A 16,459-nucleotide genomic window follows, 5' to 3' on the forward strand; every position below is an offset into this window, starting at 1 on the left:
CTGGTGAAAAGAAAAAATAAAGCACCTCAAATGATGACACTGTCACTAGGAACATTGTGTGATGAATAAACTCATAAAACACGAGTTTATTCATCACAGAATGTTCCTAGTGACAGTGTGATCTCTGTGTGTTTCTCCTGCACAGACAAGGCAAAGCTGCTCTTGGTTTAAAGGTGAAGTCATCTTGGACTGCAGAGCTCAACTTGCTCCACATACTTTAGTCGTAAGGGCGGTAAGGCTCCACAATTAAAGGAAAGTTAATGCGTTTCACACAGTTTAAGGGCTCCGGCTCTGAACTCAGGACAACCAGAAGGTCTGCATACTAATGCTATATCCCACAATGTAAGCTTACTAATGCATTCCCAGCTCTCTGTCAGGCAGAGCAGATTATATTCATCTGCCTGGTTTTGCTTTAAGGAGAAAGAACTCTCCAATAATATATCTGATGTACAGCAGAGTTCAACATCCAGATCAGTTCATCGCTCCATATATACACATTTTTAATCAAACATAAACCTGCAGTGGGTGTGGCTTAAACCAGAAGTTTCACTCAACTACAGAACTCAATTTAAGGTTTCCTTCATATAAGATCCCTTTTGCACAGTTATTGTTTTGTTTGCAAATGCAAATAATGGCCACATTTTCTGTATATGAAAAACTAGCCTGATTCAAACAACTACCTCCTACGAACGCCAGTAGTGTAAAAGAGTACCTGAGAATCATACTCAAGTAAAAGTATGGACACCTCACTTCAAAACAAACGGCGTAACAAGTTAAAAGTCACCAATTCCAGTCTGACTTTAGTGAAAGTTTCAATGAACGGAGGCTCAGAGGTGCACTAGTCCTCGGCACCAAAACACGCGTTAGCGAAAAGCCATAAAATAGTCGATTTGTGTGATTTTTCTTTCCTAAAATACAAATCAAATTGTACACTAGGGCTGCACGATTAATCGAAAAATGAATCACGATCTCGATTCATACATACATTCGATCTTCTTTTTAAATGACGGCGATTCACGTGCATATATAGTATTTCCCTGTATTCAGATGCTGCATTCACGTGTTCACGTATTTACTTACAACAATCTAAGATGCTATATCAGTCAAACTTACTCACACTGTGTAAAACCAAACCCTATTTATTCACCAATCAGACCCGATCGTTTCTCTCCTCCCTCGTCCTTATTTGCAGCGTTCTGCTGTCACTCACGTGACGTGTATCAAAGCGGCAGACCCGAATACATTGGTGGATTTAGAGCGGTAACATAACTTGGTGGATTTAGAGCGGTAACATTGGTTTCATTCAAAAGAGAGGAAAAAATGAGCGTCAGTTCGGAAATTCCTGGTGGCGACGATGCAGCAACGGAGCCACACCAAAAAATACCAGCCGCCAGACCACACAAACTTCACTAACTCAGACATTACACGGTGCATCCCCATACCCCTCAAGTTCCCAGCGGCACAAAGACATAACAAACGCCATCGCTTATAACCTAGCTAAAGACATGGCTCCTATAAACACTTTTTTAAGGATTTAAGGCAATGATAAAGACTTTAGACAAGCGCTACTGTCTGCCCTCTCGCAACTATTTTTCATCTGTTGCGTTGCCAGGTCTATATACTCAGTGTCGCATGACAGTCGAGAAAGAACTGCAAAATGCAAATTACTACTACTTTTATTATAACTGAAAATCCTGTGTAGCACTGTTTTTTACTTGAGTGCAATAAATGTTTTGGTTGAAAACATGAGAATCATGTGAGAGAATCGTGATCTCAATTCCCATGGAGAAAAATTGTGATTCACATTTTAGCAAGAATCGTGCAGCCCTATTGTACACCGTGACACTGCATTCACCAACAACACAACAGCCTCAGCAACATGCCAGAATGAAACAAACATGGTCAAACAATTGGATTTTCAATTAACAAATAAAATTACAGTATCGAGGCCAAAGTAGAAGAAACATTAGTATTGAATGGACAAATGAAATGGCGATGGCGAGATCATCTCTTCTGCAGAATAAATAAGAGACGAAAGATAAAGCTTTCATGCAAAATAACGTAACAATGACTGTCAATACAAATATAATGGAGCAAAAATGTAGATGTAATAAAATAGAAAGTAGCCAAAAAATTACTCTGTGTTTTTGTTTTACTGGTGTTTGTCCCTCAAATCCTCATATCTATAAAAATATATAACTTGGGCTCATGTCATTTAGCGGATGCTTTTATCCAGAGCAACTTACAATGATCTAATTTACACAAACTTGAGGTTTAAGGGCCTCGCTCAAAAAGCCCAGCAGTGGCAGATTTGTGCTGCTGGGATTTGAACTTATAACTTTCTAATCAGAAGTCCAACATCTTAACTTTGAGCTTTCAAACTTTAACAAAAATGTTCACACCTCATCATTTGTTCATTGTAAATAATATATATTTGTATTTGGTCACATTTCTAAACATAAAAAATAAAATGAGTCGATTCGTACTCGTCCATTTTTCTGCATTTCTATATAAAGTAGATGCCGTTCCTGCAAACATCCCGAACTATCTAGAGACGTACCAGCGCCATTTGGATTTCACTTCATGTGGAGTTTGGACATTAGACCTCTTTCAGTGTTTAAAGGCTCTGGCATGGAAAAGCTGGTGTTGGATCTGTGATGATCTCAAATGTTGAGCTATTTCATGAGTGGCTCAGGTTCCATAACCTCAAATGACTGTATAAGACTGTAGAAAGTCACAATCTTACATTCCAGTGCTTATGTTAGTTCTCACTCTCCAGTGTTTTGTATTGTTTAAAGACTATAATCACAGTCTTGATATCACCCAAATAAGGATGAGTACCCCTTTTGAGTCTGGTTCCTCTCAAGGTTTCTTCCTCATAACATCTAAGGTAGTTTTTCCTGGTCACAGTTGCCCCCAGGCTGCTCATCAGGGATAAATACACACCGTTCACCTTAAAAGCGCAATAGAAATAAATATGAGTTGTTCGAATAGTTTTGCGGTAAAGTGGAATTTAACATTCACTCCATATCCTACTGGTGTACAACATGCTAATCTCTTAATAGGTGCAGCTCTAGCGCTCGTATTGTTGAGACGTTTGTCGAATCGATACGTGCAATCTTTTTTTTTTCTTCCATATTACAAAGCTGCAGATATGGCTCACAGACTCCTAAATGAAAACGCTAATCCGACCATCTGTAGTGCTGCAGTCTCAGAGACTAATGATTTTGAAAATAAATTACCGAGATCAACGACCTGAAAGCTGCCTAAAGCAAAGAAAACAACGATGGGTTTAGAAAACCCGGAGAACGACAAAGTGGAAAACGATGGTTATCATTACTCTGATGGGGACACACTGTTTTTTTTTTCCCCCTTTATATTCCGAGAGCACGATCATTTCATGCCTCTGTAACATGCTTTATAATAATAATAATAGGAGACGATCCAGAGGCTGCATTCCAAACCCTCAGCTCTCAGAAAGAGTTTTTGTTGTTAACTGCTGAACGTGCAACCTCCTCTGTCTCACGATGCCAAATCGTACGCTTTCATTCCATTCCCAGTTGCAATACGCAGTCATGCACAGGCAAAAGAAAAGACTATGAGGGTCAGTTCTGAGAAAGGTCCCTAGAGGATAAAAAAAGCAGTCTCAAAAGGGGACTTTCTTTTCCCTTCTCTCAGTTTTGTTCTCTTTTATTGTTTCGAAGATTACACATAATTAGCCAACCAGGGTTCATATTTAACTACTGTGTGTTATGAGGTTTAGAACTCAGACATGAGTGTGAAAAAAAAAAAATTATTTTGACATAAAACCCAGACTGATACAATTAAGTAAAAAAATGTGCAAAAAAAAAAAAAAAAAAAGACGAAGCTGCAGTAGATTCATTTATGTTTTCTGTTAGAAGTCAATGAATCATTAATAGTGTTTCACCATTAAAACATATGCGTTCCTCACTCATTTGGACTTTTATGAATACTTTTGCTTTAATGATTACTTATCTAAACTTATATGCATCAGCCTGACGTTATTCGCTTCCTTTATGCTAAAAAAAAAAAAAAAAATGACGTGCATTATATAAAATGTCTCATAACAAAGTAATGTACACATTATAAATGTTTTATGAAGGTCATAAGTAGTGACCATAAACTAAAATGCTACCTTCTCACATTTGCACTTCGTGGACTCGTAAAAGACGATAATTCTCAATAATGGCGCATTAGCGAGCGTACACGTTTTCGGTGCATGCACAAAAAAAAAAAGAAGACGCGGCCAATCAGCAGCACGTCGATAAAATCATGCAGATGCATCAGATGCATTAAGAACTTCTGAGTTGTGATCTTATTCTGATTATCGTCCTGTGTGTGCATGATTTGATGCTACGTGATTTGATAATTCTTTAAATATGCAGCTTTCTTTTTTCCTTTTTAAACTTGTTTGTGTGTGTGTGTGTGTGTGTGTGTGTGTGTGTGTGTGTGTGTGTGTGTGTGTGTGAGATAGAGAGAGATAGACAGAAAGGGACAGTGTTTCAGTGTACGCTAAATGCAAAGAGACTTAGTAGGGAAAAGGGCATTATTCAGTATGAAAGATTAGCTTTTAATGGATTGCAGGTGGGACACCGTGTCCTTAGAAATTTGTCCTCGAATAGCATATTATTGACCGAGTGGATATTCGGTTTGCCAGTTTATCTCAATAGCACCTTTTTTTTTTTTATGTGCCGTGAATGAAGACGAATTTATTTATTGTGTGAACATGGGGCTTAAAATGGAGGTCAAAATATTACAATGAATAAGAATGAATATTATCCAGTTTTATAAATGGGTAAATGGATGAAGCTAACTTCAAGGTTTTTGGTGAGTATATAGAATTCAGTTAGGTATTTCTGGAATATATGTTTTATGTTACCTGATACTCTCCAGCTATACTTTTGTTTCTACACCGTGTGACTGACAGTAGTTTATGTATCTACGTTTACACTCTATCACCTTTAAAAAAGCCCCCCTGCACAGCGATACAGCGCCCCAAAACGGTAAACGTTGAGCCGGATCGTAGGGCGAAATCCGCAGGAACCAAATCTGGTGAGATCGTGCGGATCGCTCTCCGGCGATCATCATGCACGAGTTGGACAGTTTCAATATTTTCAGGAATTGAACTCGTTAAAGGTCTTCCTGGTCTCTCGTCGTCTGACGTTTTTCTGCTCTTGAAGCGCAAAACTCAAAACATCTTTGTTCCTGATGAAATCACAGACGTGGTAACGCATGTGGTCAGAATAGCCCCAGTTAGCACCTTAAGTCTCTGAACTTTTTTGATACCACCTTATTATGTTTTGCAGTTCCTCAGATTGTTGGTTTCCTCTGTCTTTCTCCCTGAAACCATGAGGAAGCTGAATGAAAGCGTTTCCAACAAAGTCTTCTGCAATACTATTCATGTAAATGGATGTGAGCTTTATTTTTTTTTCTTCCAAGTAAGCTTTATATCTGACAGCTCGCCTGGATGAAAGTAAAAATGTAATGCTTGTGTGACACTTTTGTCGAGTCTGAATTGTTTTTTGCACCAGTCCTGATTCTCATCTTTATCCTCGACCAGATGTGCTGGAAAACCTTTCAGGCTGGATTTTCTTTCAAGCAAAACCGCTCCTGTTGGGGGAGAATAGTGTGGCTACTATTCACGTCCGTATTTATTATAGTTTTATTCATTTGCATTCAGTGGCTTCAGATATACTGTTTGTTTCAATCTCAATTTATGTAAGTGTGATGGTTAAGGGAATTTTAATTAAGTGTCACCCTGCTAAGTTCACGACAGCGAGGCGGCGTATCTCGGTACGTTATCGTGCAGACTCTCGTATTTCTTTAAATAGATTCAGCAAGATTTCTTGCGCTGGGGTCAAACCTGTGCTGTGGCGCTATAAAAATGAAGTCACGTTCCATGCCAAGAGAATCAATGTGACAATGGCAGGTGGTTGAGGGATGCAGTGAGAGGTTATAACTCAATCATGACTTTCCTTTCACACCCCTCCAGTGGACATTTCCTTCTGTAAATTAAACCTGGGAGCATGTAATTTAAGTTTGGCGAAAAAGGAGCACGTTTTCCATGTATCATGTCAATTTTAAGACAAAAAGATGAATTCTTGACACCGCAGAGGGCAAACGGAGGCCATCTGATTACCGGGCTGCTTCGATGTGGATTAGTTTCTTTCTACTAAAAATCCTGTGGACAGCTTGTTTTTGTCCGGAAAAATCTCCGTCACTGTATTTATTGACACAGACTCGGTTATATTGCATAGAGAATAAGGCAATATAACAGCTGATGCATATTACATGACATATCTTCCAGGAGTGGTCAAACAAAATGTGGCAATGTTTGCTTTTGCTGTCAAATCAAGTCACTCTGCTTTAACGTATTAAATAAAAAAGAGGTGGTGGAAGAGAACGGGGAAAAAAATAAAGACGTTCTTTGAATAAGTCTTCACCTCAAACTCATGCAGTTACAGAAGAAAGTAATTTGGAGGGAAAAGTGCCCAAGTGCTTTGCTGGGATAAAAGTGAGGAATAAAACCCCCTTAAAATACGTCATGTTAAATGGAATTCTTAATCTCATGGCTGAAAGCACACAGATGTTACTGGAAATCTACATGAACATATAAGAGGTGAGACTAGAGCAAGGAGTAACTGTAAAGGTGGAAGAATGTTGTTATGATTTGCTACGTTCTCCACGCAGTACGTCCACTCACTGAGGATATTATAGGGGTTTCGCACATCGAACAAAAAAAAATCTTTATTGACATTCCATTCACATTGACTGATAAGGAAAAACATGAATAATTACCAAAAAATGTGTGTCAGAGCAGCACTATATTGGCAAAAGTGGTTCTTCTCCAAACTGTTACCATAAAGCTGGAGGCACTCAATTATACAGGACCTCAATTTTGCATTCATTTAAACTTGGAAACCCAAACCCTGTTCCAGCATGGCGATGCCCCTGTGCACAAAGTGAGCTCCTTGAAGATCTGGTTTACATGCTTTGCAGAGGAAGATCTTGAGTGGTCTGCTATAGAGCACTGATCTCATCCCTATTGAACACCTTTGGAATGAATTAGAATGCTGAATACACCCCAGGTCTCCTCACTTACATCAGTACACAAATATCAATAAGCTCACTCCAAATCTAGTGGAACATCTTTCCAGAAGAGTGGAGGGAATTAGAAGAGCAAATTGCGACTAAATGTGGAATGCAATGTTCAAAACTTACATACTATACAAATGACCAGGTGACCCAATACTTCTAGCAGAGTTTCAGTAGAATTTCTTCTGCTCCTGTTAGGCGTCTTCACAGTGTATCATCTGTCTCCATATCACTGTCCTCTACATCTTCAAACTTGCGTGTCTTACCCCTTACCACATCCATAAACCTCCAGGAAAACCTCTTCTGCCAATATATCCCATGTCCCTCTTCTGCACATGAGCAAATCGTCTCGATCATGCCTTGTCTCACCTTCATGTCTTCATGAAGCCCACTTTTCTGGCAAATTTTTGTGAATGAAAATTGATACTTGTCACGTACATTAAAGAACAGTGAAATTCTTTCTTTGCATATCCCAGAGATGTTAGAAAGCTGGGGTCAGAGCCAGGAGTGATACAGCACCTCTGGAGCACAAAGGGGTTAAGGGCCTTGCACAAGGGCCCAAGAGTGGCAGCTTGGCAGTACTGGTGCTTAAACCTCCGACCTTCCAATCAGTAATCCAGAGCCTTAACTACTAAACTACCACTTCCCCTAGTGCATATTTAATCCGATATGATCTGAGTTACTCTTGTGTGCTATTAAATCTATGAGTTTGACCATTCGAAACAATCTGCATGACTGATCTCTTCCATATGACATAAAAAGGCTTAAAGTGTGCTTTCTCTTGCCAATCCCTTTTTCAACTAAATGAGCATTTCCTTTTCATTGAGCATGGCTGGAAATATTTAGGACCGCAAAACTTAACGTGACAAAATATTTATATTGTTACGCCTCCTCCTACAGACCAGACTTTTTATTTTTTGCAGATAAATACTGGCACCATCTGCACCAAACGGCACAATATCAACGAAAATATACTTTAATTGGCTCTACTATATCTTGCTGGCACGCTACCTCATCATTTTTCATATATTTTCCAGACCCCGTGTGGCTGAGATGCACGAGCAATAAATCAAAAGCAAATAACAGAAGTTTAAATGTCTATATTTTGGCTTGGGGCCTATTAAAGATTTTTATCTTACAACAAACAAAACTCTACTGTATCCAATATTTGGACTCCGAATTAATTTTAACAAAGTGGGTTGAGTCGAATTAAAGGAATCCTTTAAATGTGGATTGCAGGTAAAACTTTATACCACTTTACAAAAGTTATGCAGATATGAAGACGACACAATCTTTAAGAAAATGCATAATACGATCATTATGTCCAGGATACAATCAGACTGTTCCAAATATCTCTGTATATAGAACATTCTCTGCCTCTGTATTTGGATTTATCTTGAAGTAAAGCTGTGGCCTGGTTTGCAATACACGGAAATGTTTCATGCACACTCAAAAACATACAATTTATTCCTAAGCTAAAAAGTCTACCAAAAGATTTCTGCACACCTTCATATCAAGTTCCCAACTTCTTAAACACAGTCAAAAACCTTTCCTTAATATCTATTTGAAGGCTGACATTTCACTATTTAATTATAATCCTCTTGTTGGTCCTGCATATTTAGCTGATCACTGCATAGTCTGTGATAGAATAAATATTAAATATGAGACACTCGACATATTTGAAACTTTCTAGACTTTCTTATGGTTAATTTTGTCCAATAAGAAAGATCTAGTGCACGGTATGGTGAGCAGTGTTGGGCAGTAACGTGTTACTGTAACGAAGTTACTTTTGACAATAACTAATACTGTACTTTTTTAAATAAAGTAACTTGGTTACCGTATGGTGCGTTACCCGTTTTCACTTTTTTAAATGAATGAATTTGGGCTGAAGTGTAGACTACAGTCTAACCTGCTTACAGCAGAGATGCATTGTAGGATTGGTGGATGAACCACTGCAAACAGGAAGAAGACGCACTGTGGGCGTGTCTCAGTTTATTCAGGTCTGTGCGGCAGTAATGGCGAGTCGAGGCGAGAGCAAGACGAGTTTCTCAAAGTGGAAATATGCTCATTATTTCACTTTAGTTGAGCATAAAGACAAAAACTTTTTAGTCTAATGTAAGCTGTGTCTTTTTGGTTCGAAGCTCGTATCTACTGCGATAGCAGCAACTTCAGAAACTCCATCCAGAAGCTAGAAGCTAACCCGGTGTTCTGTTCTACATTGTTGATAGTTTTCATACTTCAGCTTTGAAAGGAACATTTTTAAGAGCTCAACACAACAGCTTTTATGATGCAGAAGCCACTTTAGTTTTTGATTGTGAATATATTATTCAGCTTGTGTTGTTATTTATTTCAGAAATCCTTGTGATATATTCAGCTTGTGCTGCTCTGACTTAAAATAGTGTTTAAAAATTACTTTGTGTTTAAGTCAGTTTCGTGTTTGTAGATCATAACGCATAAAAGAGCATTAATAGGAACATTAAAAGAACGTTCTTTAAAAAAGTAACTAAAAAGTTACTTTTAACAGTAACATTATTTTTGGTGAAAGTAATCAACAAAGTAATTGAGTTACTTTTTCAATGAAGTAACGAGTAACTGTAACTAGTAACTATTTTTTAGTAACTAGTACAACACTGATGGTGAATATACAGAATACAGATATTGGTGGCATGTTTTCAGTGCAGCGCTTTTGCGCCACAGAGCTTGTTAAAAAAAGCTAAAAGGGTGCATTGGTGTTTTTTTGCAGCAGGGTAAATACACATATACATGTAGTCTTTTGGGAAATTTGAAAAACCTTTTACTGCATTGGGAAACCCTGTAATTACTCTTCGCTTTACACTGTAGATGATTGCACATTTGGCTTTATGTAGCCTTGATCAAGATGTCATGCTTTTCCTTTGCCTCTTTCACAGCTTGTTTGCACAGAACACGTTGAAAAGTACATGGAATACGGTTTAAAAGACAAACGTACTGTAGTATCTGTCACCCCGACATGGGTTTTTCAATGAAAGAATTCCTAGAAATTTGTCTTCTGTTAGAAGCTTTTTTCCAAGTAAAAAAAATGTGATGCTCAAAATACCTTCTCTTAAAGAAATCTCTACAGTCGTTTTCTCCTCTGTTTAAACACCGAAAGATTTACCCTCACCTACACACATAACCCTCTATCCAAATGTTTACAAGGTTCTACAAGATGAATACCTGACCCACTGACCATAACACCAAACATCTCTTCAGCATGTTCTTAAGGCTTTTGACCTGCAGACTCCACCATCCTTCAAAAGCGACAGCTAAAGTAGTACTGAATGACTCAGGTGGTGTCCAAATAGAAGAAGAGCAGCCTGATAACCGAAAGGGAGACCCAGAGTGTAATCCAATCCTCTTGTCTGGCCTTTCTATCACACTCCAGTTCGGCGGGGTTGATTAAACGTTAGCCAGACTCTCATCACGCTTGACAGACCAGCGAGCTATCTTAAAGCTTCTACTGTGAGTAGGGAAATTAATTGATTCATATCTTCTTGGCACAGGCTTCGCTGGACCTTTTTCCTTATCTATATCTCAGAGTTGGGTGAGAACAAAAAAAAAAAAAAACAGCTGTCATTTCTGTTGGAATTTTTAATAAAGGTCTGATGAGATATTTAATTTAAGGAGCTGAATATGAGCCGCAAATGCTTGTTTGCAACAGCAGATGATATTAGTGTTATTTCCCGACGTCAGCACAATGTTCACAGGCCAACACGATCCCCGAGGAGGAGGAGGAGGATGAGTGTAAAAATGTTAGTGTAGAGATAATGGGAATTCCACTATGACATCTTATCTACAGCATGATGAATTACTGCTTCGAACTAAAAGTTCAATTACGCGATTCAAACTATGTCGTGAAGCCGAGACTGCCAAATTTCAAAGCAGAGATTCCACCAAACTCAAAAACAGAATGTCTACAAAAAAAGATGTAGAAAATATACTATACATTTAGATTTTTTTTCCCATTAGCATATGCTCTTTCTCCTGAAAAGATCGCAGATGACAAGCCATTCCTTCCAGCAGTCCAATGCATATTTTCAAGAGTAAATTTCAATAAGTGCCACTTTCCTTACTGCTATACAATCCAATTTCTTTCGGGAGTCAGTGGTTATTTAAATCACTCTATTCGTAAATTGTGCAGGATTATTGTTAAAAAAAAGTACAAAAAGCTTTTTTTTGGTCAAACTTGTTGTCAAACAAGTAACGTTTGGTAAAGCATTCTGTTGGTTTGTGCACCTGGTACCAAATATAGTGTCAGAGTGGCCTGTATTTATTATTATAATGTTATAATGTATTATTTTATACCATATATATTGGGACACCTGAATGTTAAAACAAAGTTGAAAGCTCACAATTGTACACGATGTCTTTGACCCAAACCTGGTCCAGATCTTTGAAGATATGCATGGGTTAGAGTGGAAGATCTCCTGCGATGACCTCAAATTTATAGAACAAAAGAACGCTGACTGCACCCTAGGCCTCCTCACCTCACTTACAGCAGTGCCTGACTTTGAGTCTGGATTAGCCAGAAAATCTAGTGGAACATCTTCCCAGATGAGTAGAGGTTATTATAACAGATCTGACTAAATGTGGAACGTGACTTTCAAGAAGCACATGCAAATCATATGGTCAGGCATCCACAAACTTTTTTACATATAGTGTATATATTGCTTCTAGGCATGAATGAGTAAAATTTGTTTGAAGGTTGAAGTTAAACTTGAACAGGATGCAATAATTAGTGTCTGAAGGTATAAAAGTTTGCTGAAAGTCTATGTTTCGAGCTTGCCACATGTTTTCGGTTACTATGCTAGGTGCAATGTTGAGTCTGCATCAGTGTGCTTAGTTACCTGAATGTTCTCACCTGTTCTATATTCTCAAATGCCATGTCATCATCTTTCATACACCAATCAGGCATAACATTATGACCACTTGCCTAATATTGTGTTGGTCCCAGTTTCGCTGCTAAAACAATCGTGATTATTTATTATTTATTTTTTTATTTATCTTCAATCATCAACACCATTAACTTCTTCAGCAGTTTGAGCTACGATCTGTTGGATCGAAACCACACGGACCAGCCTTTGCTCCCCATGTGCATCAATGAGCCTCGTGCCCCCCACGACCCTGTCGCCAGTTCACCACTGTTCCTTCAATGGAGCACTTTGGATAGACACTGACCACTGCAGACCAGGAACATCCCACAAGAGCTGTAGCTTTGGAGATGTTTTCACCCAGTCGTCTAGACGTCACAATTTGGCATTTGTCAAACTCAATCAAATCCTTACGCTCGCACATTTTTCCTGCTTGTAACATCAACTTTGAGGATAAAATGTTCACTTGATGCATAATAAATATATCCACCCACTAACACGTGCCATGATGAAGAGATAATGAGTGAGTCACCCTGGAAGCCCAGAGGTCAGCATACTGTTTCACCTGCTGCTAATCAGTCTCACTCATTAACCTCACCACCCACCCACACACACACACACACACACACACACACACACACACACACACACACACTGAAATATGAAATATTGAGAAATTATATTCCGTAGGCACTGAGTTATGGTTCTGTACCCTTACACAGGGACAAAAACCTTTTTTGATTCGATAAAAGATTTGAAGCATCCCGCTGATAAGAAATATGAGGTATCAAGTGGAGACTTGTCAGGAAGATTTATTTATTTATTATTATTTATTTTTTTGTTAATTAACTGCAGCACTTTTGATCGAATCATCAAACAGTGTCATCTTGAACCTCTGGGTTTATTGAGAAAGGGGAGAATTGCTCAGAGGTTCTATATTCATCTACCACACTGCTGTGCCACTCAGCACTCTGCAGGCAAATAGATTACAATTAGTCTGGTGTAATGGCCCATAAGCCCTGTTCTAAAGGCTGCTGGGAAACCTGTGGGACAATTGTGCATGACGCGATCTAAACAGCACTGAATGAGAACTGAAGAATAAGAGTGCCTTGCTTTCACATTTTAGACGTGCACATTATGAACTTCGGGTTGTGGGTTGTTTTTTTTTTTTTTTTGCGTTCTCAGTTCAAGCACATCAGCCTGAAACTGAGCCGAGACTTTCATCTAAACAGAAGCACAATCGTCTGATTCTCATGCCACGAGCTCAATGTGTGCTAATCTACTATGAGGAAAAATAAATAAATTGGCTGATGTTCCTCTGTCACTGTTCACAATTCATGCGTCCTGCTATTTTATTTAATTACGGCTTGAAAAATGACCAAAAACAGCAATTTAACGACCTCTGTACCATCCTGAAGGTAAACATAGAATTTTTTGTTTGTTTGCCAATTAGATTTAGAAATATATTCCTAATGGATAGCGTGCTAATGCTAAAATCCAAAGCTATTAGAATGTGTTTGGCTCTAAGGGAATGAGAAGGGGGGTAAAAAAAATAGCATTATACTGTGTTAAACAGTGTCCATTCTGACCACCAGAGGGAACGCCATTATAAAATCCCATTAACCTGATGGATTGGGTTGTAGCTCTGCAAGAGGCTCCTAATGCATAACAGAGAAAGGTCACGCAGTCACTGAAAATGTTATGCAGCACTGACTTCAATGGGCTTTGGCTAACACGCATAAAAAAAAACAACCCAGCCGGAAAAAGAACCTCGGACCAATTTCATAACAGCTCAATTGTCCAACGGTGGACTACGCTGACGAGGATTTGCTATGTGCAAAAAAAAAAGCGACGGATGCTTGGGGTGTAATTTCATCACAAGGCTTCGGTGTGTAATGAGATCATGTGGGCAGCGTTGAGCGCGATGCAGGAATAATACTTTGTGCGGGAGACGGAGCTTTGTCTCTCAGCGTGCACAAAGCACACATTGTCAGAACATCTGCATTCCACAGCGGTGCCTCAACAACCGCCATATGGCTGTAAAAATAGGCTGAGGATTCGGGCGCTTTTTGCTGGCACCCGATAATACATGATGCCAAATGAGAGAGACGTGACTTTTTAGATGTGCAAAAGCCTTCCAGAGCAACTCATAAGTTAACGGCAACGAGGCCGGCGCCAAAAGGAAGTTGAATTATGATGGCAGTAATCCATATTCTGAAGCAGATTATAGGGAGGAATAAAGCATGAAAATAGGCCTCTCTAGCAGAGAAGTGACATGAATGTGCATCATTCATAAGGCAGAGACCTGATGAGTCATACGGTCGAGCGCGTCGAGATCGCTACGCACAAAGGCTGTGCGTGAGGCTTTAGCAATATTACTATTATTATTATTATTATTATTTACATTTATGAGCTGTTTCTTCTGCCTCTGAAGCTTAGTTGTAAAAATAAACCAAAAAAAAAAAACAACAGACCCCTACCTAACTCTCCTGAAGAATGAAATGATAAGAACAATACAAGTGTGGAGCTTATTAGCTGCACTTCATGTGCTAACGTTAAGGCAAACGAGGACGGTGATAGAAATCATATCCCCGCCCTCATCTTTCTAGTCAAATTACTCCACACAGCTCAGGGGAGAAAAGCCGGAATTGAATTAGGACCCAGGTAAAACTGGGATGCCGCAGTTAATCCAACAACTAATTGGAAAAGCTCATTGATGCATTTGCATAGAGTATTAATCTAGTTTTACACAGACACACCTGTGAGTGAATTAGCGTGTACTTTTTTCTTTTTCGAGTGCCTCCGCATACAAATGCGCAACGGCACGCGTTTCATCTGCTGTAAAACACCGTTATTTATCATGCGTAGTGAGATGCCCGCATTGCTAAATCAGTTTCTAAGGATGTTAAGCATGTCACAGGATGGATTCCTGCCAAGGAATGAAATCACAGTAATGGTGGATTTGATCAATGTGAGTATTACATACTCACATTGCAAAACAGGCAGCTGAATGTATGATTTGAAGGTGATTGGCTGCAATCTTTCATCTCTACAGGAGCTGTACACCTCCAGGACCCTAAAGCGGGAGCCTAGGATTGTAGCGGACCCCCACTCTGGACTTACTGAATCACTCCTCTGTAGCAGGAGGCTGAGGACCACTAGGACCAAAACCTCACGCCACACAAACAACGTCTATTTCCCATCTGCATCCAACCTCATCGATAATACGAACCACCATCTCTGACCTGCTCCCATTAACACCAATCAACAAGGACCACTATATTGTAACCCTGCACCTTGGACTTATTTGGGAATTTATAATTGGGAAAATCATTGCACTGCCTCGCTTCCATTATTACCGTGAGTATCAGACTTCGGATGGAAACGCGTTATAATGAATCGTAACTCGAAAATATCGACATGGCCGAAGCTACCCAGGAGTCGTAAAGAATGATCAGTATTGGGTGGTGTACTTGAATTATTTAACAATTTAACAAATTACAGTACACAATTCAGCCACACGGAGCATTTTATAGCATTGCAATATATAAACTTTACAGTATATATAAGTATGTGGCAGAGCGTTTCAATGCGTGTCTTTGCAGATAAAAAGGAGAGAGAAAAAGCTCAAATTGGCCAAAAGCAAAAAATATGCGTTTTAACACTGAGACAACCGTCGATCGTTGGCGAGATAAAGGTATCGCAAACATTTTAATATTCGTACAATTTTCCCGTTTTCCGTATCGCTTTCATCATCGTAAGATTGTCGTAACTCGTATTTGCACTGCCTCACCGTACAAACCCTTCACACTCTGTAGAGGTAATGTCTTTATCATTATTTATTCTTTTATTCATTTTTTTTTATTTTATAGTTTTTCAGATTTGTATACACCATGATCTACAAATTCCTTGTAAATGCAACCAATGATGCTCAACTATAAAGACTCTGATTTCCTGATTCTGCCCTATTGGGTTCATGTTTCCACTACATTCTCCAGAAAATCCCTGAAAGTATATATTTCTTCCTTCACATTGTGTGTGGGATTTTGGGGGTAAAAAACGATAATAATAATTATCCCACGATTTTTGGATTTCAAAAAAGGTTCACAATAATAATCATAATATAAATAATGAGCTAAAGAGGTGAAATTTGTTATAAGAAATTCTGGTGTCTAAAAGCCAGTGTGAAAATCTTAAAATGTAGAGGTGCAGTTTGAGGTTGTTTCATAGAAAAAAAAAATATGGGGGGAGAGTGAGAGAGAGAAAGAAAGATGGAGGGATTGATTGAGAGGTGGATTGAGAGAGTGTGCGATATTGATAGAGAATTAGATAAAGTGAGAGTGTGTGTGTTACAGGTCCAGTGAGAAAGTGTGAGGAAAAGAAGATGAGTTTCAGGCTGTGAGCTAGCAGGTGTGTGTGTGTGTGTGTGTGTGTGTGTGTGTGTGTGTGTGTGT

The 16,459-nt window shown here is 38.9% G+C and overlaps 1 protein-coding gene across 2 annotated transcripts in view; it reads right to left on the minus strand.

The window, feature by feature from the left end:
- csmd1a (CUB and Sushi multiple domains 1a) overlaps positions 1 to 16,459 on the minus strand; it is a 378,189-nt gene that overhangs the window by 187,072 nt on the left and 174,658 nt on the right. The gene's annotated exons all lie outside the window — the stretch shown is intronic.

The sequence above is a fragment of the Silurus meridionalis genome, chromosome 2, assembly GCF_014805685.1.
Source record: "Silurus meridionalis isolate SWU-2019-XX chromosome 2, ASM1480568v1, whole genome shotgun sequence".
Taxonomy (NCBI): domain Eukaryota; kingdom Metazoa; phylum Chordata; class Actinopteri; order Siluriformes; family Siluridae; genus Silurus; species Silurus meridionalis.